At 50.8% G+C, this 24209-nt stretch overlaps 30 non-coding genes across 30 annotated transcripts; all 30 read right to left on the bottom strand.

The window, feature by feature from the left end:
* Positions 1-790: 790 nt before the first annotated feature.
* On the bottom strand, positions 791-863 carry Trnaa-ugc. Its single transcript has one exon. It is a non-coding gene; the product is annotated as a tRNA-Ala (tRNA).
* Positions 864-1280: 417 nt separating this feature from the next.
* Positions 1281-1353, bottom strand: Trnaa-ugc. The gene has a single exon. It is a non-coding gene; the product is annotated as a tRNA-Ala (tRNA).
* Positions 1354-2366: 1013 nt separating this feature from the next.
* Trnaa-ugc lies at positions 2367-2439 on the bottom strand. Its single transcript has one exon. It is a non-coding gene; the product is annotated as a tRNA-Ala (tRNA).
* A 417-nt stretch (positions 2440-2856) lies between these two features.
* On the bottom strand, positions 2857-2929 carry Trnaa-ugc. Its single transcript has one exon. It is a non-coding gene; the product is annotated as a tRNA-Ala (tRNA).
* Positions 2930-3942: 1013 nt separating this feature from the next.
* Trnaa-ugc lies at positions 3943-4015 on the bottom strand. The gene has a single exon. It is a non-coding gene; the product is annotated as a tRNA-Ala (tRNA).
* Positions 4016-4432: 417 nt separating this feature from the next.
* Positions 4433-4505, bottom strand: Trnaa-ugc. Its single transcript has one exon. It is a non-coding gene; the product is annotated as a tRNA-Ala (tRNA).
* A 1013-nt stretch (positions 4506-5518) lies between these two features.
* Positions 5519-5591, bottom strand: Trnaa-ugc. The gene has a single exon. It is a non-coding gene; the product is annotated as a tRNA-Ala (tRNA).
* Positions 5592-6008: 417 nt separating this feature from the next.
* Trnaa-ugc lies at positions 6009-6081 on the bottom strand. Its single transcript has one exon. It is a non-coding gene; the product is annotated as a tRNA-Ala (tRNA).
* Positions 6082-7094: 1013 nt separating this feature from the next.
* On the bottom strand, positions 7095-7167 carry Trnaa-ugc. Its single transcript has one exon. It is a non-coding gene; the product is annotated as a tRNA-Ala (tRNA).
* A 417-nt stretch (positions 7168-7584) lies between these two features.
* Positions 7585-7657, bottom strand: Trnaa-ugc. Its single transcript has one exon. It is a non-coding gene; the product is annotated as a tRNA-Ala (tRNA).
* A 1002-nt stretch (positions 7658-8659) lies between these two features.
* Trnaa-ugc lies at positions 8660-8732 on the bottom strand. Its single transcript has one exon. It is a non-coding gene; the product is annotated as a tRNA-Ala (tRNA).
* Positions 8733-9149: 417 nt separating this feature from the next.
* Trnaa-ugc lies at positions 9150-9222 on the bottom strand. The gene has a single exon. It is a non-coding gene; the product is annotated as a tRNA-Ala (tRNA).
* A 1013-nt stretch (positions 9223-10235) lies between these two features.
* On the bottom strand, positions 10236-10308 carry Trnaa-ugc. Its single transcript has one exon. It is a non-coding gene; the product is annotated as a tRNA-Ala (tRNA).
* A 417-nt stretch (positions 10309-10725) lies between these two features.
* Positions 10726-10798, bottom strand: Trnaa-ugc. Its single transcript has one exon. It is a non-coding gene; the product is annotated as a tRNA-Ala (tRNA).
* A 1013-nt stretch (positions 10799-11811) lies between these two features.
* Trnaa-ugc lies at positions 11812-11884 on the bottom strand. The gene has a single exon. It is a non-coding gene; the product is annotated as a tRNA-Ala (tRNA).
* Positions 11885-12301: 417 nt separating this feature from the next.
* Trnaa-ugc lies at positions 12302-12374 on the bottom strand. Its single transcript has one exon. It is a non-coding gene; the product is annotated as a tRNA-Ala (tRNA).
* Positions 12375-13387: 1013 nt separating this feature from the next.
* Trnaa-ugc lies at positions 13388-13460 on the bottom strand. The gene has a single exon. It is a non-coding gene; the product is annotated as a tRNA-Ala (tRNA).
* A 417-nt stretch (positions 13461-13877) lies between these two features.
* Positions 13878-13950, bottom strand: Trnaa-ugc. Its single transcript has one exon. It is a non-coding gene; the product is annotated as a tRNA-Ala (tRNA).
* A 1002-nt stretch (positions 13951-14952) lies between these two features.
* On the bottom strand, positions 14953-15025 carry Trnaa-ugc. The gene has a single exon. It is a non-coding gene; the product is annotated as a tRNA-Ala (tRNA).
* A 417-nt stretch (positions 15026-15442) lies between these two features.
* Trnaa-ugc lies at positions 15443-15515 on the bottom strand. Its single transcript has one exon. It is a non-coding gene; the product is annotated as a tRNA-Ala (tRNA).
* Positions 15516-16528: 1013 nt separating this feature from the next.
* On the bottom strand, positions 16529-16601 carry Trnaa-ugc. Its single transcript has one exon. It is a non-coding gene; the product is annotated as a tRNA-Ala (tRNA).
* A 417-nt stretch (positions 16602-17018) lies between these two features.
* Positions 17019-17091, bottom strand: Trnaa-ugc. Its single transcript has one exon. It is a non-coding gene; the product is annotated as a tRNA-Ala (tRNA).
* A 1013-nt stretch (positions 17092-18104) lies between these two features.
* Positions 18105-18177, bottom strand: Trnaa-ugc. The gene has a single exon. It is a non-coding gene; the product is annotated as a tRNA-Ala (tRNA).
* Positions 18178-18594: 417 nt separating this feature from the next.
* Trnaa-ugc lies at positions 18595-18667 on the bottom strand. Its single transcript has one exon. It is a non-coding gene; the product is annotated as a tRNA-Ala (tRNA).
* Positions 18668-19680: 1013 nt separating this feature from the next.
* On the bottom strand, positions 19681-19753 carry Trnaa-ugc. Its single transcript has one exon. It is a non-coding gene; the product is annotated as a tRNA-Ala (tRNA).
* A 417-nt stretch (positions 19754-20170) lies between these two features.
* Positions 20171-20243, bottom strand: Trnaa-ugc. Its single transcript has one exon. It is a non-coding gene; the product is annotated as a tRNA-Ala (tRNA).
* Positions 20244-21256: 1013 nt separating this feature from the next.
* Trnaa-ugc lies at positions 21257-21329 on the bottom strand. Its single transcript has one exon. It is a non-coding gene; the product is annotated as a tRNA-Ala (tRNA).
* A 417-nt stretch (positions 21330-21746) lies between these two features.
* On the bottom strand, positions 21747-21819 carry Trnaa-ugc. Its single transcript has one exon. It is a non-coding gene; the product is annotated as a tRNA-Ala (tRNA).
* Positions 21820-22821: 1002 nt separating this feature from the next.
* Trnaa-agc lies at positions 22822-22894 on the bottom strand. The gene has a single exon. It is a non-coding gene; the product is annotated as a tRNA-Ala (tRNA).
* Positions 22895-23311: 417 nt separating this feature from the next.
* Positions 23312-23384, bottom strand: Trnaa-ugc. Its single transcript has one exon. It is a non-coding gene; the product is annotated as a tRNA-Ala (tRNA).
* Between the last annotated feature and the right edge of the window lie 825 nt (positions 23385-24209).

Raw genomic sequence — 24209 nt, forward strand, 5'->3', positions numbered from 1 at the left:
TGGTCCGTTTTCACTCCATGTCGACAATCACACAGCACCTGAGGTAACAAGCACATCTGAAGACCCATTGTGCACTCGACTGTTCATGCCAACTCACTGCCTCGCACTTTACTACTGTGTACCACTCTTGTCGTCCAACTGCAAAAGACTGGGCCACAACAACTTTCCGCGTCTCCATTGCACTGCGCAAACTACGAAACGCTCCCCAAACATGGCACTCACCCACGCAGATGACTTTTCCGACTTTACACGACGCTCACGCTAGTGACAGCCTTATTTAGAGCTTGACGTCGCACACAAGCGAATGAGCACATTTCGCCTACGACTTAGGCCGCCCTCCTAGTGTGGCTGTTCGGTGTCTGCAGGCAGCGAGGGGCTGCAAGCCTCCTGTGTTCGCGCCTATGTCACCTCTGCTTGCTTGTCAGAGACAGAGTATCGCAAAACATACAACTCACTCCATGAATTGATTGCTACGGCATCTGTCATCAGCAGTCACAACTAGCAACACCAGTAGCAGCCGACTGCACGTAAAGAATTGGAATGTGCAGTGGGATTTTTGTGAATTCGGCGCAAGGCTGATCTTTGCGACATAGGTTTGAGAATCTTATGGGAACACTTGTACTGTTTCTAAATTAAGTGTAGTGGTGGGAGGAGGGTGCTTCGTGCGAATTACAGCACGTTTGCCAATTGTGGCTGCTAATCGTTGGCTCGTATCTGCCTTGACACATTTTCTGGCTGTGAATTATTCCACTTGCATGGCAGTGTGCGCATGTTGGTGTGTTAAAAATTCTGGAGGCGCTGGGTATCGATCCCAGTACCTCTCGCATGCAAAGCGAGCGCTCTACCATCTGAGCTACGCCCCCTGCTGACGAACTGCGCTATCATACAGCCATATCAATGGCACAGACCCTTGCACTCCCATTATTCCGCTGACAAACACTACTCTCAATGTGTCCGTGAGGGTGTCTTTCAGGTTTCCTGCATTCTGTATCGAATCGTAGTTGGCCAAAATCAAAGTGGCACGCACGACGTCGAAAATAGCGTTCGGCCAACGCTCTGAGGTAGACGAACGTGTTGTCCACTCTCTAGACTTCATTGAGGTTAGGCCGTTATACCTAAGGCAGATTTGCACTCGATGACACCTCGACAACAGCCGGTCCTCACATTTACGTTTTGCTCTCCTTACGTCAGTATACGAGTCTGTGACGCTGGCTTTGCAACATCTTGCGTGCCTTTAGGCTCGCCGCGACCAACACTTACCACGCACTGACCACAAAACATGGAGGCGCCGGGGCTTGAACCCGGGACCTTTCACATGCAAAGCGAACGCTCTACCAACTGAGCTACGCCCCCAAGCACAACCAAGCTGCGCTGTTCTCCGTTCTTTGCTACTCTTATGTGCACGGACACGATGGTTGGTTGGTTTGCAGGGGTGAAGGGACCAGAGTACAAAGGCGCGGACACGTTCATATACGCAAGAGTTCCAAGTAGTTTCGATGCTCTGGTATTACGACTGCAAATTCCGTCCGTTTTTAACGTCTTAAATTGAAGGGACAGTCACAAGTTGGTCCGTTTTCACTCCATGTCGACAATCACACAGCACCTGAGGTAACAAGCACATCTGAAGACCCATTGTGCACTCGACTGTTCATGCCAACTCACTGCCTCGCACTTTACTACTGTGTACCACTCTTGTCGTCCAACTGCAAAAGACTGGGCCACAACAACTTTCCGCGTCTCCATTGCACTGCGCAAACTACGAAACGCTCCCCAAACATGGCACTCACCCACGCAGACGACTTTTCCGACTTTACACGACGCTCACGCAACGCTCACGCTAGTGACAGCCTTATTTAGGGCTTGACGTCGCACACAAGCGAATGAGCACATTTCGCCTACGACTTAGGCCGCCCTCCTAGTGTGGCTGTTCGGTGTCTGCAGGCAGCGAGGGGCTGCAAGCCTCCTGTGTTCGCGCCTATGTCACCTCTGCTTGCTTGTCAGAGACAGAGTATCGCAAAACATACAACTCACTCCATGAATTGATTGCCACGGCATCTGTCATCAGCAGTCACAACTAGCAACACCAGTAGCAGCCGACTGCACGTAAAGAATTGGAATGTGCAGTGGGATTTTTGTGAATTCGGCGCAAGGCTGATCTTTGCGACATAGGTTTGAGAATCTTATGGGAACACTTGTACTGTTTCTAAATTAAGTGTAGTGGTGGGAGGAGGGTGCTTCGTGCGAATTACAGCACGTTTGCCAATTGTGGCTGCTAATCGTTGGCTCGTATCTGCCTTGACACATTTTCTGGCTGTGAATTATTCCACTTGCATGGCAGTGTGCGCATGTTGGTGTGTTAAAAATTCTGGAGGCGCTGGGTATCGATCCCAGTACCTCTCGCATGCAAAGCGAGCGCTCTACCATCTGAGCTACGCCCCCTGCTGACGAACTGCGCTATCATACAGCCATATCAATGGCACAGACCCTTGCACTCCCATTATTCCGCTGACAAACACTACTCTCAATGTGTCCGTGAGGGTGTCTTTCAGGTTTCCTGCATTCTGTATCGAATCGTAGTTGGCCAAAATCAAAGTGGCACGCACGACGTCGAAAATAGCGTTCGGCCAACGCTCTGAGGTAGACGAACGTGTTGTCCACTCTCTAGACTTCATTGAGGTTAGGCCGTTATACCTAAGGCAGATTTGCACTCGATGACACCTCGACAACAGCCGGTCCTCACATTTACGTTTTGCTCTCCTTACGTCAGTATACGAGTCTGTGACGCTGGCTTTGCAACATCTTGCGTGCCTTTAGGCTCGCCGCGACCAACACTTACCACGCACTGACCACAAAACATGGAGGCGCCGGGGCTTGAACCCGGGACCTTTCACATGCAAAGCGAACGCTCTACCAACTGAGCTACGCCCCCAAGCACAACCAAGCTGCGCTGTTCTCCGTTCTTTGCTACTCTTATGTGCACGGACACGATGGTTGGTTGGTTTGCAGGGGTGAAGGGACCAGAGTACAAAGGCGCGGACACGTTCATATACGCAAGAGTTCCAAGTAGTTTCGATGCTCTGGTATTACGACTGCAAATTCCGTCCGTTTTTAACGTCTTAAATTGAAGGGACAGTCACAAGTTGGTCCGTTTTCACTCCATGTCGACAATCACACAGCACCTGAGGTAACAAGCACATCTGAAGACCCATTGTGCACTCGACTGTTCATGCCAACTCACTGCCTCGCACTTTACTACTGTGTACCACTCTTGTCGTCCAACTGCAAAAGACTGGGCCACAACAACTTTCCGCGTCTCCATTGCACTGCGCAAACTACGAAACGCTCCCCAAACATGGCACTCACCCACGCAGACGACTTTTCCGACTTTACACGACGCTCACGCAACGCTCACGCTAGTGACAGCCTTATTTAGGGCTTGACGTCGCACACAAGCGAATGAGCACATTTCGCCTACGACTTAGGCCGCCCTCCTAGTGTGGCTGTTCGGTGTCTGCAGGCAGCGAGGGGCTGCAAGCCTCCTGTGTTCGCGCCTATGTCACCTCTGCTTGCTTGTCAGAGACAGAGTATCGCAAAACATACAACTCACTCCATGAATTGATTGCCACGGCATCTGTCATCAGCAGTCACAACTAGCAACACCAGTAGCAGCCGACTGCACGTAAAGAATTGGAATGTGCAGTGGGATTTTTGTGAATTCGGCGCAAGGCTGATCTTTGCGACATAGGTTTGAGAATCTTATGGGAACACTTGTACTGTTTCTAAATTAAGTGTAGTGGTGGGAGGAGGGTGCTTCGTGCGAATTACAGCACGTTTGCCAATTGTGGCTGCTAATCGTTGGCTCGTATCTGCCTTGACACATTTTCTGGCTGTGAATTATTCCACTTGCATGGCAGTGTGCGCATGTTGGTGTGTTAAAAATTCTGGAGGCGCTGGGTATCGATCCCAGTACCTCTCGCATGCAAAGCGAGCGCTCTACCATCTGAGCTACGCCCCCTGCTGACGAACTGCGCTATCATACAGCCATATCAATGGCACAGACCCTTGCACTCCCATTATTCCGCTGACAAACACTACTCTCAATGTGTCCGTGAGGGTGTCTTTCAGGTTTCCTGCATTCTGTATCGAATCGTAGTTGGCCAAAATCAAAGTGGCACGCACGACGTCGAAAATAGCGTTCGGCCAACGCTCTGAGGTAGACGAACGTGTTGTCCACTCTCTAGACTTCATTGAGGTTAGGCCGTTATACCTAAGGCAGATTTGCACTCGATGACACCTCGACAACAGCCGGTCCTCACATTTACGTTTTGCTCTCCTTACGTCAGTATACGAGTCTGTGACGCTGGCTTTGCAACATCTTGCGTGCCTTTAGGCTCGCCGCGACCAACACTTACCACGCACTGACCACAAAACATGGAGGCGCCGGGGCTTGAACCCGGGACCTTTCACATGCAAAGCGAACGCTCTACCAACTGAGCTACGCCCCCAAGCACAACCAAGCTGCGCTGTTCTCCGTTCTTTGCTACTCTTATGTGCACGGACACGATGGTTGGTTGGTTTGCAGGGGTGAAGGGACCAGAGTACAAAGGCGCGGACACGTTCATATACGCAAGAGTTCCAAGTAGTTTCGATGCTCTGGTATTACGACTGCAAATTCCGTCCGTTTTTAACGTCTTAAATTGAAGGGACAGTCACAAGTTGGTCCGTTTTCACTCCATGTCGACAATCACACAGCACCTGAGGTAACAAGCACATCTGAAGACCCATTGTGCACTCGACTGTTCATGCCAACTCACTGCCTCGCACTTTACTACTGTGTACCACTCTTGTCGTCCAACTGCAAAAGACTGGGCCACAACAACTTTCCGCGTCTCCATTGCACTGCGCAAACTACGAAACGCTCCCCAAACATGGCACTCACCCACGCAGACGACTTTTCCGACTTTACACGACGCTCACGCAACGCTCACGCTAGTGACAGCCTTATTTAGGGCTTGACGTCGCACACAAGCGAATGAGCACATTTCGCCTACGACTTAGGCCGCCCTCCTAGTGTGGCTGTTCGGTGTCTGCAGGCAGCGAGGGGCTGCAAGCCTCCTGTGTTCGCGCCTATGTCACCTCTGCTTGCTTGTCAGAGACAGAGTATCGCAAAACATACAACTCACTCCATGAATTGATTGCCACGGCATCTGTCATCAGCAGTCACAACTAGCAACACCAGTAGCAGCCGACTGCACGTAAAGAATTGGAATGTGCAGTGGGATTTTTGTGAATTCGGCGCAAGGCTGATCTTTGCGACATAGGTTTGAGAATCTTATGGGAACACTTGTACTGTTTCTAAATTAAGTGTAGTGGTGGGAGGAGGGTGCTTCGTGCGAATTACAGCACGTTTGCCAATTGTGGCTGCTAATCGTTGGCTCGTATCTGCCTTGACACATTTTCTGGCTGTGAATTATTCCACTTGCATGGCAGTGTGCGCATGTTGGTGTGTTAAAAATTCTGGAGGCGCTGGGTATCGATCCCAGTACCTCTCGCATGCAAAGCGAGCGCTCTACCATCTGAGCTACGCCCCCTGCTGACGAACTGCGCTATCATACAGCCATATCAATGGCACAGACCCTTGCACTCCCATTATTCCGCTGACAAACACTACTCTCAATGTGTCCGTGAGGGTGTCTTTCAGGTTTCCTGCATTCTGTATCGAATCGTAGTTGGCCAAAATCAAAGTGGCACGCACGACGTCGAAAATAGCGTTCGGCCAACGCTCTGAGGTAGACGAACGTGTTGTCCACTCTCTAGACTTCATTGAGGTTAGGCCGTTATACCTAAGGCAGATTTGCACTCGATGACACCTCGACAACAGCCGGTCCTCACATTTACGTTTTGCTCTCCTTACGTCAGTATACGAGTCTGTGACGCTGGCTTTGCAACATCTTGCGTGCCTTTAGGCTCGCCGCGACCAACACTTACCACGCACTGACCACAAAACATGGAGGCGCCGGGGCTTGAACCCGGGACCTTTCACATGCAAAGCGAACGCTCTACCAACTGAGCTACGCCCCCAAGCACAACCAAGCTGCGCTGTTCTCCGTTCTTTGCTACTCTTATGTGCACGGACACGATGGTTGGTTGGTTTGCAGGGGTGAAGGGACCAGAGTACAAAGGCGCGGACACGTTCATATACGCAAGAGTTCCAAGTAGTTTCGATGCTCTGGTATTACGACTGCAAATTCCGTCCGTTTTTAACGTCTTAAATTGAAGGGACAGTCACAAGTTGGTCCGTTTTCACTCCATGTCGACAATCACACAGCACCTGAGGTAACAAGCACATCTGAAGACCCATTGTGCACTCGACTGTTCATGCCAACTCACTGCCTCGCACTTTACTACTGTGTACCACTCTTGTCGTCCAACTGCAAAAGACTGGGCCACAACAACTTTCCGCGTCTCCATTGCACTGCGCAAACTACGAAACGCTCCCCAAACATGGCACTCACCCACGCAGACGACTTTTCCGACTTTACACGACGCTCACGCAACGCTCACGCTAGTGACAGCCTTATTTAGGGCTTGACGTCGCACACAAGCGAATGAGCACATTTCGCCTACGACTTAGGCCGCCCTCCTAGTGTGGCTGTTCGGTGTCTGCAGGCAGCGAGGGGCTGCAAGCCTCCTGTGTTCGCGCCTATGTCACCTCTGCTTGCTTGTCAGAGACAGAGTATCGCAAAACATACAACTCACTCCATGAATTGATTGCCACGGCATCTGTCATCAGCAGTCACAACTAGCAACACCAGTAGCAGCCGACTGCACGTAAAGAATTGGAATGTGCAGTGGGATTTTTGTGAATTCGGCGCAAGGCTGATCTTTGCGACATAGGTTTGAGAATCTTATGGGAACACTTGTACTGTTTCTAAATTAAGTGTAGTGGTGGGAGGAGGGTGCTTCGTGCGAATTACAGCACGTTTGCCAATTGTGGCTGCTAATCGTTGGCTCGTATCTGCCTTGACACATTTTCTGGCTGTGAATTATTCCACTTGCATGGCAGTGTGCGCATGTTGGTGTGTTAAAAATTCTGGAGGCGCTGGGTATCGATCCCAGTACCTCTCGCATGCAAAGCGAGCGCTCTACCATCTGAGCTACGCCCCCTGCTGACGAACTGCGCTATCATACAGCCATATCAATGGCACAGACCCTTGCACTCCCATTATTCCGCTGACAAACACTACTCTCAATGTGTCCGTGAGGGTGTCTTTCAGGTTTCCTGCATTCTGTATCGAATCGTAGTTGGCCAAAATCAAAGTGGCACGCACGACGTCGAAAATAGCGTTCGGCCAACGCTCTGAGGTAGACGAACGTGTTGTCCACTCTCTAGACTTCATTGAGGTTAGGCCGTTATACCTAAGGCAGATTTGCACTCGATGACACCTCGACAACAGCCGGTCCTCACATTTACGTTTTGCTCTCCTTACGTCAGTATACGAGTCTGTGACGCTGGCTTTGCAACATCTTGCGTGCCTTTAGGCTCGCCGCGACCAACACTTACCACGCACTGACCACAAAACATGGAGGCGCCGGGGCTTGAACCCGGGACCTTTCACATGCAAAGCGAACGCTCTACCAACTGAGCTACGCCCCCAAGCACAACCAAGCTGCGCTGTTCTCCGTTCTTTGCTACTCTTATGTGCACGGACACGATGGTTGGTTGGTTTGCAGGGGTGAAGGGACCAGAGTACAAAGGCGCGGACACGTTCATATACGCAAGAGTTCCAAGTAGTTTCGATGCTCTGGTATTACGACTGCAAATTCCGTCCGTTTTTAACGTCTTAAATTGAAGGGACAGTCACAAGTTGGTCCGTTTTCACTCCATGTCGACAATCACACAGCACCTGAGGTAACAAGCACATCTGAAGACCCATTGTGCACTCGACTGTTCATGCCAACTCACTGCCTCGCACTTTACTACTGTGTACCACTCTTGTCGTCCAACTGCAAAAGACTGGGCCACAACAACTTTCCGCGTCTCCATTGCACTGCGCAAACTACGAAACGCTCCCCAAACATGGCACTCACCCACGCAGATGACTTTTCCGACTTTACACGACGCTCACGCTAGTGACAGCCTTATTTAGAGCTTGACGTCGCACACAAGCGAATGAGCACATTTCGCCTACGACTTAGGCCGCCCTCCTAGTGTGGCTGTTCGGTGTCTGCAGGCAGCGAGGGGCTGCAAGCCTCCTGTGTTCGCGCCTATGTCACCTCTGCTTGCTTGTCAGAGACAGAGTATCGCAAAACATACAACTCACTCCATGAATTGATTGCTACGGCATCTGTCATCAGCAGTCACAACTAGCAACACCAGTAGCAGCCGACTGCACGTAAAGAATTGGAATGTGCAGTGGGATTTTTGTGAATTCGGCGCAAGGCTGATCTTTGCGACATAGGTTTGAGAATCTTATGGGAACACTTGTACTGTTTCTAAATTAAGTGTAGTGGTGGGAGGAGGGTGCTTCGTGCGAATTACAGCACGTTTGCCAATTGTGGCTGCTAATCGTTGGCTCGTATCTGCCTTGACACATTTTCTGGCTGTGAATTATTCCACTTGCATGGCAGTGTGCGCATGTTGGTGTGTTAAAAATTCTGGAGGCGCTGGGTATCGATCCCAGTACCTCTCGCATGCAAAGCGAGCGCTCTACCATCTGAGCTACGCCCCCTGCTGACGAACTGCGCTATCATACAGCCATATCAATGGCACAGACCCTTGCACTCCCATTATTCCGCTGACAAACACTACTCTCAATGTGTCCGTGAGGGTGTCTTTCAGGTTTCCTGCATTCTGTATCGAATCGTAGTTGGCCAAAATCAAAGTGGCACGCACGACGTCGAAAATAGCGTTCGGCCAACGCTCTGAGGTAGACGAACGTGTTGTCCACTCTCTAGACTTCATTGAGGTTAGGCCGTTATACCTAAGGCAGATTTGCACTCGATGACACCTCGACAACAGCCGGTCCTCACATTTACGTTTTGCTCTCCTTACGTCAGTATACGAGTCTGTGACGCTGGCTTTGCAACATCTTGCGTGCCTTTAGGCTCGCCGCGACCAACACTTACCACGCACTGACCACAAAACATGGAGGCGCCGGGGCTTGAACCCGGGACCTTTCACATGCAAAGCGAACGCTCTACCAACTGAGCTACGCCCCCAAGCACAACCAAGCTGCGCTGTTCTCCGTTCTTTGCTACTCTTATGTGCACGGACACGATGGTTGGTTGGTTTGCAGGGGTGAAGGGACCAGAGTACAAAGGCGCGGACACGTTCATATACGCAAGAGTTCCAAGTAGTTTCGATGCTCTGGTATTACGACTGCAAATTCCGTCCGTTTTTAACGTCTTAAATTGAAGGGACAGTCACAAGTTGGTCCGTTTTCACTCCATGTCGACAATCACACAGCACCTGAGGTAACAAGCACATCTGAAGACCCATTGTGCACTCGACTGTTCATGCCAACTCACTGCCTCGCACTTTACTACTGTGTACCACTCTTGTCGTCCAACTGCAAAAGACTGGGCCACAACAACTTTCCGCGTCTCCATTGCACTGCGCAAACTACGAAACGCTCCCCAAACATGGCACTCACCCACGCAGACGACTTTTCCGACTTTACACGACGCTCACGCAACGCTCACGCTAGTGACAGCCTTATTTAGGGCTTGACGTCGCACACAAGCGAATGAGCACATTTCGCCTACGACTTAGGCCGCCCTCCTAGTGTGGCTGTTCGGTGTCTGCAGGCAGCGAGGGGCTGCAAGCCTCCTGTGTTCGCGCCTATGTCACCTCTGCTTGCTTGTCAGAGACAGAGTATCGCAAAACATACAACTCACTCCATGAATTGATTGCCACGGCATCTGTCATCAGCAGTCACAACTAGCAACACCAGTAGCAGCCGACTGCACGTAAAGAATTGGAATGTGCAGTGGGATTTTTGTGAATTCGGCGCAAGGCTGATCTTTGCGACATAGGTTTGAGAATCTTATGGGAACACTTGTACTGTTTCTAAATTAAGTGTAGTGGTGGGAGGAGGGTGCTTCGTGCGAATTACAGCACGTTTGCCAATTGTGGCTGCTAATCGTTGGCTCGTATCTGCCTTGACACATTTTCTGGCTGTGAATTATTCCACTTGCATGGCAGTGTGCGCATGTTGGTGTGTTAAAAATTCTGGAGGCGCTGGGTATCGATCCCAGTACCTCTCGCATGCAAAGCGAGCGCTCTACCATCTGAGCTACGCCCCCTGCTGACGAACTGCGCTATCATACAGCCATATCAATGGCACAGACCCTTGCACTCCCATTATTCCGCTGACAAACACTACTCTCAATGTGTCCGTGAGGGTGTCTTTCAGGTTTCCTGCATTCTGTATCGAATCGTAGTTGGCCAAAATCAAAGTGGCACGCACGACGTCGAAAATAGCGTTCGGCCAACGCTCTGAGGTAGACGAACGTGTTGTCCACTCTCTAGACTTCATTGAGGTTAGGCCGTTATACCTAAGGCAGATTTGCACTCGATGACACCTCGACAACAGCCGGTCCTCACATTTACGTTTTGCTCTCCTTACGTCAGTATACGAGTCTGTGACGCTGGCTTTGCAACATCTTGCGTGCCTTTAGGCTCGCCGCGACCAACACTTACCACGCACTGACCACAAAACATGGAGGCGCCGGGGCTTGAACCCGGGACCTTTCACATGCAAAGCGAACGCTCTACCAACTGAGCTACGCCCCCAAGCACAACCAAGCTGCGCTGTTCTCCGTTCTTTGCTACTCTTATGTGCACGGACACGATGGTTGGTTGGTTTGCAGGGGTGAAGGGACCAGAGTACAAAGGCGCGGACACGTTCATATACGCAAGAGTTCCAAGTAGTTTCGATGCTCTGGTATTACGACTGCAAATTCCGTCCGTTTTTAACGTCTTAAATTGAAGGGACAGTCACAAGTTGGTCCGTTTTCACTCCATGTCGACAATCACACAGCACCTGAGGTAACAAGCACATCTGAAGACCCATTGTGCACTCGACTGTTCATGCCAACTCACTGCCTCGCACTTTACTACTGTGTACCACTCTTGTCGTCCAACTGCAAAAGACTGGGCCACAACAACTTTCCGCGTCTCCATTGCACTGCGCAAACTACGAAACGCTCCCCAAACATGGCACTCACCCACGCAGACGACTTTTCCGACTTTACACGACGCTCACGCAACGCTCACGCTAGTGACAGCCTTATTTAGGGCTTGACGTCGCACACAAGCGAATGAGCACATTTCGCCTACGACTTAGGCCGCCCTCCTAGTGTGGCTGTTCGGTGTCTGCAGGCAGCGAGGGGCTGCAAGCCTCCTGTGTTCGCGCCTATGTCACCTCTGCTTGCTTGTCAGAGACAGAGTATCGCAAAACATACAACTCACTCCATGAATTGATTGCTACGGCATCTGTCATCAGCAGTCACAACTAGCAACACCAGTAGCAGCCGACTGCACGTAAAGAATTGGAATGTGCAGTGGGATTTTTGTGAATTCGGCGCAAGGCTGATCTTTGCGACATAGGTTTGAGAATCTTATGGGAACACTTGTACTGTTTCTAAATTAAGTGTAGTGGTGGGAGGAGGGTGCTTCGTGCGAATTACAGCACGTTTGCCAATTGTGGCTGCTAATCGTTGGCTCGTATCTGCCTTGACACATTTTCTGGCTGTGAATTATTCCACTTGCATGGCAGTGTGCGCATGTTGGTGTGTTAAAAATTCTGGAGGCGCTGGGTATCGATCCCAGTACCTCTCGCATGCAAAGCGAGCGCTCTACCATCTGAGCTACGCCCCCTGCTGACGAACTGCGCTATCATACAGCCATATCAATGGCACAGACCCTTGCACTCCCATTATTCCGCTGACAAACACTACTCTCAATGTGTCCGTGAGGGTGTCTTTCAGGTTTCCTGCATTCTGTATCGAATCGTAGTTGGCCAAAATCAAAGTGGCACGCACGACGTCGAAAATAGCGTTCGGCCAACGCTCTGAGGTAGACGAACGTGTTGTCCACTCTCTAGACTTCATTGAGGTTAGGCCGTTATACCTAAGGCAGATTTGCACTCGATGACACCTCGACAACAGCCGGTCCTCACATTTACGTTTTGCTCTCCTTACGTCAGTATACGAGTCTGTGACGCTGGCTTTGCAACATCTTGCGTGCCTTTAGGCTCGCCGCGACCAACACTTACCACGCACTGACCACAAAACATGGAGGCGCCGGGGCTTGAACCCGGGACCTTTCACATGCAAAGCGAACGCTCTACCAACTGAGCTACGCCCCCAAGCACAACCAAGCTGCGCTGTTCTCCGTTCTTTGCTACTCTTATGTGCACGGACACGATGGTTGGTTGGTTTGCAGGGGTGAAGGGACCAGAGTACAAAGGCGCGGACACGTTCATATACGCAAGAGTTCCAAGTAGTTTCGATGCTCTGGTATTACGACTGCAAATTCCGTCCGTTTTTAACGTCTTAAATTGAAGGGACAGTCACAAGTTGGTCCGTTTTCACTCCATGTCGACAATCACACAGCACCTGAGGTAACAAGCACATCTGAAGACCCATTGTGCACTCGACTGTTCATGCCAACTCACTGCCTCGCACTTTACTACTGTGTACCACTCTTGTCGTCCAACTGCAAAAGACTGGGCCACAACAACTTTCCGCGTCTCCATTGCACTGCGCAAACTACGAAACGCTCCCCAAACATGGCACTCACCCACGCAGACGACTTTTCCGACTTTACACGACGCTCACGCAACGCTCACGCTAGTGACAGCCTTATTTAGGGCTTGACGTCGCACACAAGCGAATGAGCACATTTCGCCTACGACTTAGGCCGCCCTCCTAGTGTGGCTGTTCGGTGTCTGCAGGCAGCGAGGGGCTGCAAGCCTCCTGTGTTCGCGCCTATGTCACCTCTGCTTGCTTGTCAGAGACAGAGTATCGCAAAACATACAACTCACTCCATGAATTGATTGCTACGGCATCTGTCATCAGCAGTCACAACTAGCAACACCAGTAGCAGCCGACTGCACGTAAAGAATTGGAATGTGCAGTGGGATTTTTGTGAATTCGGCGCAAGGCTGATCTTTGCGACATAGGTTTGAGAATCTTATGGGAACACTTGTACTGTTTCTAAATTAAGTGTAGTGGTGGGAGGAGGGTGCTTCGTGCGAATTACAGCACGTTTGCCAATTGTGGCTGCTAATCGTTGGCTCGTATCTGCCTTGACACATTTTCTGGCTGTGAATTATTCCACTTGCATGGCAGTGTGCGCATGTTGGTGTGTTAAAAATTCTGGAGGCGCTGGGTATCGATCCCAGTACCTCTCGCATGCAAAGCGAGCGCTCTACCATCTGAGCTACGCCCCCTGCTGACGAACTGCGCTATCATACAGCCATATCAATGGCACAGACCCTTGCACTCCCATTATTCCGCTGACAAACACTACTCTCAATGTGTCCGTGAGGGTGTCTTTCAGGTTTCCTGCATTCTGTATCGAATCGTAGTTGGCCAAAATCAAAGTGGCACGCACGACGTCGAAAATAGCGTTCGGCCAACGCTCTGAGGTAGACGAACGTGTTGTCCACTCTCTAGACTTCATTGAGGTTAGGCCGTTATACCTAAGGCAGATTTGCACTCGATGACACCTCGACAACAGCCGGTCCTCACATTTACGTTTTGCTCTCCTTACGTCAGTATACGAGTCTGTGACGCTGGCTTTGCAACATCTTGCGTGCCTTTAGGCTCGCCGCGACCAACACTTACCACGCACTGACCACAAAACATGGAGGCGCCGGGGCTTGAACCCGGGACCTTTCACATGCAAAGCGAACGCTCTACCAACTGAGCTACGCCCCCAAGCACAACCAAGCTGCGCTGTTCTCCGTTCTTTGCTACTCAACACGATGGTTGGTTGGTTTGCAGGGGTGAAGGGACCAGAGTACAAAGGCGCGGACACGTTCATATACGCAAGAGTTCCAAGTAGTTTCGATGCTCTGGTATTACGACTGCAAATTCCGTCCGTTTTTAACGTCTTAAATTGAAGGGACAGTCACAAGTTGGTCCGTTTTCACTCCATGTCGACAATCACACAGCACCTGAGGTAACAAGCACATCTGAAGACCCATTGTGCACTCGACTGTTCATGCCAACTCACTGCCTCGCACTTTACTACTGTGTACCACTCTTGTCGTCCAACTGCAAAAGACTGGGCCACAACAACTTTCCGCGTCTCCATTGCACTGCGCAAACTACGAAACGCTCCCCAAACATGGCACTCACCCACGCAGACGACTTTTCCGACTTTACACGACGCTCACGCAACGCTCACGCTAGTGACAGCCTTATTTAGGGCTTGACGTCGCACACAAGCGAATGAGCACATTTCGCCTACGACTTAGGCCGCCCTCCTAGTGTGGCTGTTCGGTGTCTGCAGGCAGCGAGGGGCTGCAAGCCTCCTGTGTTCGCGCCTATGTCACCTCTGCTTGCTTGTCAGAGACAGAGTATCGCAAAACATACAACTCACTCCATGAATTGATTGCCACGGCATCTGTCATCAGCAGTCACAACTAGCAACACCAGTAGCAGCCGACTGCACGTAAAGAATTGGAATGTGCAGTGGGATTTTTGTGAATTCGGCGCAAGGCTGATCTTTGCGACATAGGTTTGAGAATCTTATGGGAACACTTGTACTGTTTCTAAATTAAGTGTAGTGGTGGGAGGAGGGTGCTTCGTGCGAATTACAGCACGTTTGCCAATTGTGGCTGCTAATCGTTGGCTCGTATCTGCCTTGACACATTTTCTGGCTGTGAATTATTCCACTTGCATGGCAGTGTGCGCATGTTGGTGTGTTAAAAATTCTGGAGGCGCTGGGTATCGATCCCAGTACCTCTCGCATGCAAAGCGAGCGCTCTACCATCTGAGCTACGCCCCCTGCTGACGAACTGCGCTATCATACAGCCATATCAATGGCACAGACCCTTGCACTCCCATTATTCCGCTGACAAACACTACTCTCAATGTGTCCGTGAGGGTGTCTTTCAGGTTTCCTGCATTCTGTATCGAATCGTAGTTGGCCAAAATCAAAGTGGCACGCACGACGTCGAAAATAGCGTTCGGCCAACGCTCTGAGGTAGACGAACGTGTTGTCCACTCTCTAGACTTCATTGAGGTTAGGCCGTTATACCTAAGGCAGATTTGCACTCGATGACACCTCGACAACAGCCGGTCCTCACATTTACGTTTTGCTCTCCTTACGTCAGTATACGAGTCTGTGACGCTGGCTTTGCAACATCTTGCGTGCCTTTAGGCTCGCCGCGACCAACACTTACCACGCACTGACCACAAAACATGGAGGCGCCGGGGCTTGAACCCGGGACCTTTCACATGCAAAGCGAACGCTCTACCAACTGAGCTACGCCCCCAAGCACAACCAAGCTGCGCTGTTCTCCGTTCTTTGCTACTCTTATGTGCACGGACACGATGGTTGGTTGGTTTGCAGGGGTGAAGGGACCAGAGTACAAAGGCGCGGACACGTTCATATACGCAAGAGTTCCAAGTAGTTTCGATGCTCTGGTATTACGACTGCAAATTCCGTCCGTTTTTAACGTCTTAAATTGAAGGGACAGTCACAAGTTGGTCCGTTTTCACTCCATGTCGACAATCACACAGCACCTGAGGTAACAAGCACATCTGAAGACCCATTGTGCACTCGACTGTTCATGCCAACTCACTGCCTCGCACTTTACTACTGTGTACCACTCTTGTCGTCCAACTGCAAAAGACTGGGCCACAACAACTTTCCGCGTCTCCATTGCACTGCGCAAACTACGAAACGCTCCCCAAACATGGCACTCACCCACGCAGACGACTTTTCCGACTTTACACGACGCTCACGCAACGCTCACGCTAGTGACAGCCTTATTTAGGGCTTGACGTCGCACACAAGCGAATGAGCACATTTCGCCTACGACTTAGGCCGCCCTCCTAGTGTGGCTGTTCGGTGTCTGCAGGCAGCGAGGGGCTGCAAGCCTCCTGTGTTCGCGCCTATGTCACCTCTGCTTGCTTGTCAGAGACAGAGTATCGCAAAACATACAACTCACTCCATGAATTGATTGCTACGGCATCTGTCATCAGCAGTCACAACTAGCAACACCAGTAGCAGCCGACTGCACGTAAAGAATTGGAATGTGCAGTGGGATTTTTGTGAATTCGGCGCAAGGCTGATCTTTGCGACATAGGTTTGAGAATCTTATGGGAACACTTGTACTGTTTCTAAATTAAGTGTAGTGGTGGGAGGAGGGTGCTTCGTGCGAATTACAGCACGTTTGCCAATTGTGGCTGCTAATCGTTGGCTCGTATCTGCCTTGACACATTTTCTGGCTGTGAATTATTCCACTTGCATGGCAGTGTGCGCATGTTGGTGTGTTAAAAATTCTGGAGGCGCTGGGTATCGATCCCAGTACCTCTCGCATGCAAAGCGAGCGCTCTACCATCTGAGCTACGCCCCCTGCTGACGAACTGCGCTATCATACAGCCATATCAATGGCACAGACCCTTGCACTCCCATTATTCCGCTGACAAACACTACTCTCAATGTGTCCGTGAGGGTGTCTTTCAGGTTTCCTGCATTCTGTATCGAATCGTAGTTGGCCAAAATCAAAGTGGCACGCACGACGTCGAAAATAGCGTTCGGCCAACGCTCTGAGGTAGACGAACGTGTTGTCCACTCTCTAGACTTCATTGAGGTTAGGCCGTTATACCTAAGGCAGATTTGCACTCGATGACACCTCGACAACAGCCGGTCCTCACATTTACGTTTTGCTCTCCTTACGTCAGTATACGAGTCTGTGACGCTGGCTTTGCAACATCTTGCGTGCCTTTAGGCTCGCCGCGACCAACACTTACCACGCACTGACCACAAAACATGGAGGCGCCGGGGCTTGAACCCGGGACCTTTCACATGCAAAGCGAACGCTCTACCAACTGAGCTACGCCCCCAAGCACAACCAAGCTGCGCTGTTCTCCGTTCTTTGCTACTCTTATGTGCACGGACACGATGGTTGGTTGGTTTGCAGGGGTGAAGGGACCAGAGTACAAAGGCGCGGACACGTTCATATACGCAAGAGTTCCAAGTAGTTTCGATGCTCTGGTATTACGACTGCAAATTCCGTCCGTTTTTAACGTCTTAAATTGAAGGGACAGTCACAAGTTGGTCCGTTTTCACTCCATGTCGACAATCACACAGCACCTGAGGTAACAAGCACATCTGAAGACCCATTGTGCACTCGACTGTTCATGCCAACTCACTGCCTCGCACTTTACTACTGTGTACCACTCTTGTCGTCCAACTGCAAAAGACTGGGCCACAACAACTTTCCGCGTCTCCATTGCACTGCGCAAATTACGAAACGCTCCCCAAACATGGCACTCACCCACGCAGACGACTTTTCCGACTTTACACGACGCTCACGCAACGCTCACGCTAGTGACAGCCTTATTTAGGGCTTGACGTCGCACACAAGCGAATGAGCACATTTCGCCTACGACTTAGGCCGCCCTCCTAGTGTGGCTGTTCGGTGTCTGCAGGCAGCGAGGGGCTGCAAGCCTCCTGTGTTCGCGCCTATGTCACCTCTGCTTGCTTGTCAGAGACAGAGTATCGCAAAACATACAACTCACTCCATGAATTGATTGCTACGGCATCTGTCATCAGCAGTCACAACTAGCAACACCAGTAGCAGCCGACTGCACGTAAAGAATTGGAATGTGCAGTGGGATTTTTGTGAATTCGGCGCAAGGCTGATCTTTGCGACATAGGTTTGAGAATCTTATGGGAACACTTGTACTGTTTCTAAATTAAGTGTAGTGGTGGGAGGAGGGTGCTTCGTGCGAATTACAGCACGTTTGCCAATTGTGGCTGCTAATCGTTGGCTCGTATCTGCCTTGACACATTTTCTGGCTGTGAATTATTCCACTTGCATGGCAGTGTGCGCATGTTGGTGTGTTAAAAATTCTGGAGGCGCTGGGTATCGATCCCAGTACCTCTCGCATGCAAAGCGAGCGCTCTACCATCTGAGCTACGCCCCCTGCTGACGAACTGCGCTATCATACAGCCATATCAATGGCACAGACCCTTGCACTCCCATTATTCCGCTGACAAACACTACTCTCAATGTGTCCGTGAGGGTGTCTTTCAGGTTTCCTGCATTCTGTATCGAATCGTAGTTGGCCAAAATCAAAGTGGCACGCACGACGTCGAAAATAGCGTTCGGCCAACGCTCTGAGGTAGACGAACGTGTTGTCCACTCTCTAGACTTCATTGAGGTTAGGCCGTTATACCTAAGGCAGATTTGCACTCGATGACACCTCGACAACAGCCGGTCCTCACATTTACGTTTTGCTCTCCTTACGTCAGTATACGAGTCTGTGACGCTGGCTTTGCAACATCTTGCGTGCCTTTAGGCTCGCCGCGACCAACACTTACCACGCACTGACCACAAAACATGGAGGCGCCGGGGCTTGAACCCGGGACCTTTCACATGCAAAGCGAACGCTCTACCAACTGAGCTACGCCCCCAAGCACAACCAAGCTGCGCTGTTCTCCGTTCTTTGCTACTCTTATGTGCACGGACACGATGGTTGGTTGGTTTGCAGGGGTGAAGGGACCAGAGTACAAAGGCGCGGACACGTTCATATACGCAAGAGTTCCAAGTAGTTTCGATGCTCTGGTATTACGACTGCAAATTCCGTCCGTTTTTAACGTCTTAAATTGAAGGGACAGTCACAAGTTGGTCCGTTTTCACTCCATGTCGACAATCACACAGCACCTGAGGTAACAAGCACATCTGAAGACCCATTGTGCACTCGACTGTTCATGCCAACTCACTGCCTCGCACTTTACTACTGTGTACCACTCTTGTCGTCCAACTGCAAAAGACTGGGCCACAACAACTTTCCGCGTCTCCATTGCACTGCGCAAACTACGAAACGCTCCCCAAACATGGCACTCACCCACGCAGACGACTTTTCCGACTTTACACGACGCTCACGCAACGCTCACGCTAGTGACAGCCTTATTTAGGGCTTGACGTCGCACACAAGCGAATGAGCACATTTCGCCTACGACTTAGGCCGCCCTCCTAGTGTGGCTGTTCGGTGTCTGCAGGCAGCGAGGGGCTGCAAGCCTCCTGTGTTCGCGCCTATGTCACCTCTGCTTGCTTGTCAGAGACAGAGTATCGCAAAACATACAACTCACTCCATGAATTGATTGCCACGGCATCTGTCATCAGCAGTCACAACTAGCAACACCAGTAGCAGCCGACTGCACGTAAAGAATTGGAATGTGCAGTGGGATTTTTGTGAATTCGGCGCAAGGCTGATCTTTGCGACATAGGTTTGAGAATCTTATGGGAACACTTGTACTGTTTCTAAATTAAGTGTAGTGGTGGGAGGAGGGTGCTTCGTGCGAATTACAGCACGTTTGCCAATTGTGGCTGCTAATCGTTGGCTCGTATCTGCCTTGACACATTTTCTGGCTGTGAATTATTCCACTTGCATGGCAGTGTGCGCATGTTGGTGTGTTAAAAATTCTGGAGGCGCTGGGTATCGATCCCAGTACCTCTCGCATGCAAAGCGAGCGCTCTACCATCTGAGCTACGCCCCCTGCTGACGAACTGCGCTATCATACAGCCATATCAATGGCACAGACCCTTGCACTCCCATTATTCCGCTGACAAACACTACTCTCAATGTGTCCGTGAGGGTGTCTTTCAGGTTTCCTGCATTCTGTATCGAATCGTAGTTGGCCAAAATCAAAGTGGCACGCACGACGTCGAAAATAGCGTTCGGCCAACGCTCTGAGGTAGACGAACGTGTTGTCCACTCTCTAGACTTCATTGAGGTTAGGCCGTTATACCTAAGGCAGATTTGCACTCGATGACACCTCGACAACAGCCGGTCCTCACATTTACGTTTTGCTCTCCTTACGTCAGTATACGAGTCTGTGACGCTGGCTTTGCAACATCTTGCGTGCCTTTAGGCTCGCCGCGACCAACACTTACCACGCACTGACCACAAAACATGGAGGCGCCGGGGCTTGAACCCGGGACCTTTCACATGCAAAGCGAACGCTCTACCAACTGAGCTACGCCCCCAAGCACAACCAAGCTGCGCTGTTCTCCGTTCTTTGCTACTCTTATGTGCACGGACACGATGGTTGGTTGGTTTGCAGGGGTGAAGGGACCAGAGTACAAAGGCGCGGACACGTTCATATACGCAAGAGTTCCAAGTAGTTTCGATGCTCTGGTATTACGACTGCAAATTCCGTCCGTTTTTAACGTCTTAAATTGAAGGGACAGTCACAAGTTGGTCCGTTTTCACTCCATGTCGACAATCACACAGCACCTGAGGTAACAAGCACATCTGAAGACCCATTGTGCACTCGACTGTTCATGCCAACTCACTGCCTCGCACTTTACTACTGTGTACCACTCTTGTCGTCCAACTGCAAAAGACTGGGCCACAACAACTTTCCGCGTCTCCATTGCACTGCGCAAACTACGAAACGCTCCCCAAACATGGCACTCACCCACGCAGACGACTTTTCCGACTTTTCACGACGCTCACGCAACGCTCACGCTAGTGACAGCCTTATTTAGAGCTTGACGTCGCACACAAGCGAATGAGCACATTTCGCCTACGACTTAGGCCGCCCTCCTAGTGTGGCTGTTCGGTGTCTGCAGGCAGCGAGGGGCTGCAAGCCTCCTGTGTTCGCGCCTATGTCACCTCTGCTTGCTTGTCAGAGACAGAGTATCGCAAAACATACAACTCACTCCATGAATTGATTGCTACGGCATCTGTCATCAGCAGTCACAACTAGCAACACCAGTAGCAGCCGACTGCACGTAAAGAATTGGAATGTGCAGTGGGATTTTTGTGAATTCGGCGCAAGGCTGATCTTTGCGACATAGGTTTGAGAATCTTATGGGAACACTTGTACTGTTTCTAAATTAAGTGTAGTGGTGGGAGGAGGGTGCTTCGTGCGAATTACAGCACGTTTGCCAATTGTGGCTGCTAATCGTTGGCTCGTATCTGCCTTGACACATTTTCTGGCTGTGAATTATTCCACTTGCATGGCAGTGTGCGCATGTTGGTGTGTTAAAAATTCTGGAGGCGCTGGGTATCGATCCCAGTACCTCTCGCATGCAAAGCGAGCGCTCTACCATCTGAGCTACGCCCCCTGCTGACGAACTGCGCTATCATACAGCCATATCAATGGCACAGACCCTTGCACTCCCATTATTCCGCTGACAAACACTACTCTCAATGTGTCCGTGAGGGTGTCTTTCAGGTTTCCTGCATTCTGTATCGAATCGTAGTTGGCCAAAATCAAAGTGGCACGCACGACGTCGAAAATAGCGTTCGGCCAACGCTCTGAGGTAGACGAACGTGTTGTCCACTCTCTAGACTTCATTGAGGTTAGGCCGTTATACCTAAGGCAGATTTGCACTCGATGACACCTCGACAACAGCCGGTCCTCACATTTACGTTTTGCTCTCCTTACGTCAGTATACGAGTCTGTGACGCTGGCTTTGCAACATCTTGCGTGCCTTTAGGCTCGCCGCGACCAACACTTACCACGCACTGACCACAAAACATGGAGGCGCCGGGGCTTGAACCCGGGACCTTTCACATGCAAAGCGAACGCTCTACCAACTGAGCTACGCCCCCAAGCACAACCAAGCTGCGCTGTTCTCCGTTCTTTGCTACTCTTATGTGCACGGACACGATGGTTGGTTGGTTTGCAGGGGTGAAGGGACCAGAGTACAAAGGCGCGGACACGTTCATATACGCAAGAGTTCCAAGTAGTTTCGATGCTCTGGTATTACGACTGCAAATTCCGTCCGTTTTTAACGTCTTAAATTGAAGGGACAGTCACAAGTTGGTCCGTTTTCACTCCATGTCGACAATCACACAGCACCTGAGGTAACAAGCACATCTGAAGACCCATTGTGCACTCGACTGTTCATGCCAACTCACTGCCTCGCACTTTACTACTGTGTACCACTCTTGTCGTCCAACTGCAAAAGACTGGGCCACAACAACTTTCCGCGTCTCCATTGCACTGCGCAAACTACGAAACGCTCCCCAAACATGGCACTCACCCACGCAGACAACTTTTCCGACTTTACACGACGCTCACGCTAGTGACAGCCTTATTTAGAGCTTGACGTCGCACACAAGCGAATGAGCACATTTCGCCTACGACTTAGGCCGCCCTCCTAGTGTGGCTGTTCGGTGTCTGCAGGCAGCGAGGGGCTGCAAGCCTCCTGTGTTCGCGCCTATGTCACCTCTGCTTGCTTGTCAGAGACAGAGTATCGCAAAACATACAACTCACTCCATGAATTGATTGCTACGGCATCTGTCATCAGCAGTCACAACTAGCAACACCAGTAGCAGCCGACTGCACGTAAAGAATTGGAATGTGCAGTGGGATTTTTGTGAATTCGGCGCAAGGCTGATCTTTGCGACATAGGTTTGAGAATCTTATGGGAACACTTGTACTGTTTCTAAATTAAGTGTAGTGGTGGGAGGAGGGTGCTTCGTGCGAATTACAGCACGTTTGCCAATTGTGGCTGCTAATCGTTGGCTCGTATCTGCCTTGACACATTTTCTGGCTGTGAATTATTCCACTTGCATGGCAGTGTGCGCATGTTGGTGTGTTAAAAATTCTGGAGGCGCTGGGTATCGATCCCAGTACCTCTCGCATGCTAAGCGAGCGCTCTACCATCTGAGCTACGCCCCCTGCTGACGAACTGCGCTATCATACAGCCATATCAATGGCACAGACCCTTGCACTCCCATTATTCCGCTGACAAACACTACTCTCAATGTGTCCGTGAGGGTGTCTTTCAGGTTTCCTGCATTCTGTATCGAATCGTAGTTGGCCAAAATCAAAGTGGCACGCACGACGTCGAAAATAGCGTTCGGCCAACGCTCTGAGGTAGACGAACGTGTTGTCCACTCTCTAGACTTCATTGAGGTTAGGCCGTTATACCTAAGGCAGATTTGCACTCGATGACACCTCGACAACAGCCGGTCCTCACATTTACGTTTTGCTCTCCTTACGTCAGTATACGAGTCTGTGACGCTGGCTTTGCAACATCTTGCGTGCCTTTAGGCTCGCCGCGACCAACACTTACCACGCACTGACCACAAAACATGGAGGCGCCGGGGCTTGAACCCGGGACCTTTCACATGCAAAGCGAACGCTCTACCAACTGAGCTACGCCCCCAAGCACAACCAAGCTGCGCTGTTCTCCGTTCTTTGCTACTCTTATGTGCACGGACACGATGGTTGGTTGGTTTGCAGGGGTGAAGGGACCAGAGTACAAAGGCGCGGACACGTTCATATACGCAAGAGTTCCAAGTAGTTTCGATGCTCTGGTATTACGACTGCAAATTCCGTCCGTTTTTAACGTCTTAAATTGAAGGGACAGTCACAAGTTGGTCCGTTTTCACTCCATGTCGACAATCACACAGCACCTGAGGTAACAAGCACATCTGAAGACCCATTGTGCACTCGACTGTTCATGCCAACTCACTGCCTCGCACTTTACTACTGTGTACCACTCTTGTCGTCCAACTGCAAAAGACTGGGCCACAACAACTTTCCGCGTCTCCATTGCACTGCGCAAACTACGAAACGCTCCCCAAACATGGCACTCACCCACGCAGACGACTTTTCCGACTTTACACGACGCTCACGCAACGCTCACGCTAGTGACAGCCTTATTTAGGGCTTGACGTCGCACACAAGCGAATGAGCACATTTCGCCTACGACTTAGGCCGCCCTCCTAGTGTGGCTGTTCGGTGTCTGCAGGCAGCGAGGGGCTGCAAGCCTCCTGTGTTCGCGCCTATGTCACCTCTGCTTGCTTGTCAGAGACAGAGTATCGCAAAACATACAACTCACTCCATGAATTGATTGCTACGGCATCTGTCATCAGCAGTCACAACTAGCAACACCAGTAGCAGCCGACTGCACGTAAAGAATTGGAATGTGCAGTGGGATTTTTGTGAATTCGGCGCAAGGCTGATCTTTGCGACATAGGTTTGAGAA

This window comes from Schistocerca piceifrons, unplaced genomic scaffold, assembly GCF_021461385.2.
Source record: "Schistocerca piceifrons isolate TAMUIC-IGC-003096 unplaced genomic scaffold, iqSchPice1.1 HiC_scaffold_833, whole genome shotgun sequence".
Taxonomy (NCBI): Eukaryota; Metazoa; Arthropoda; class Insecta; order Orthoptera; family Acrididae; genus Schistocerca; species Schistocerca piceifrons.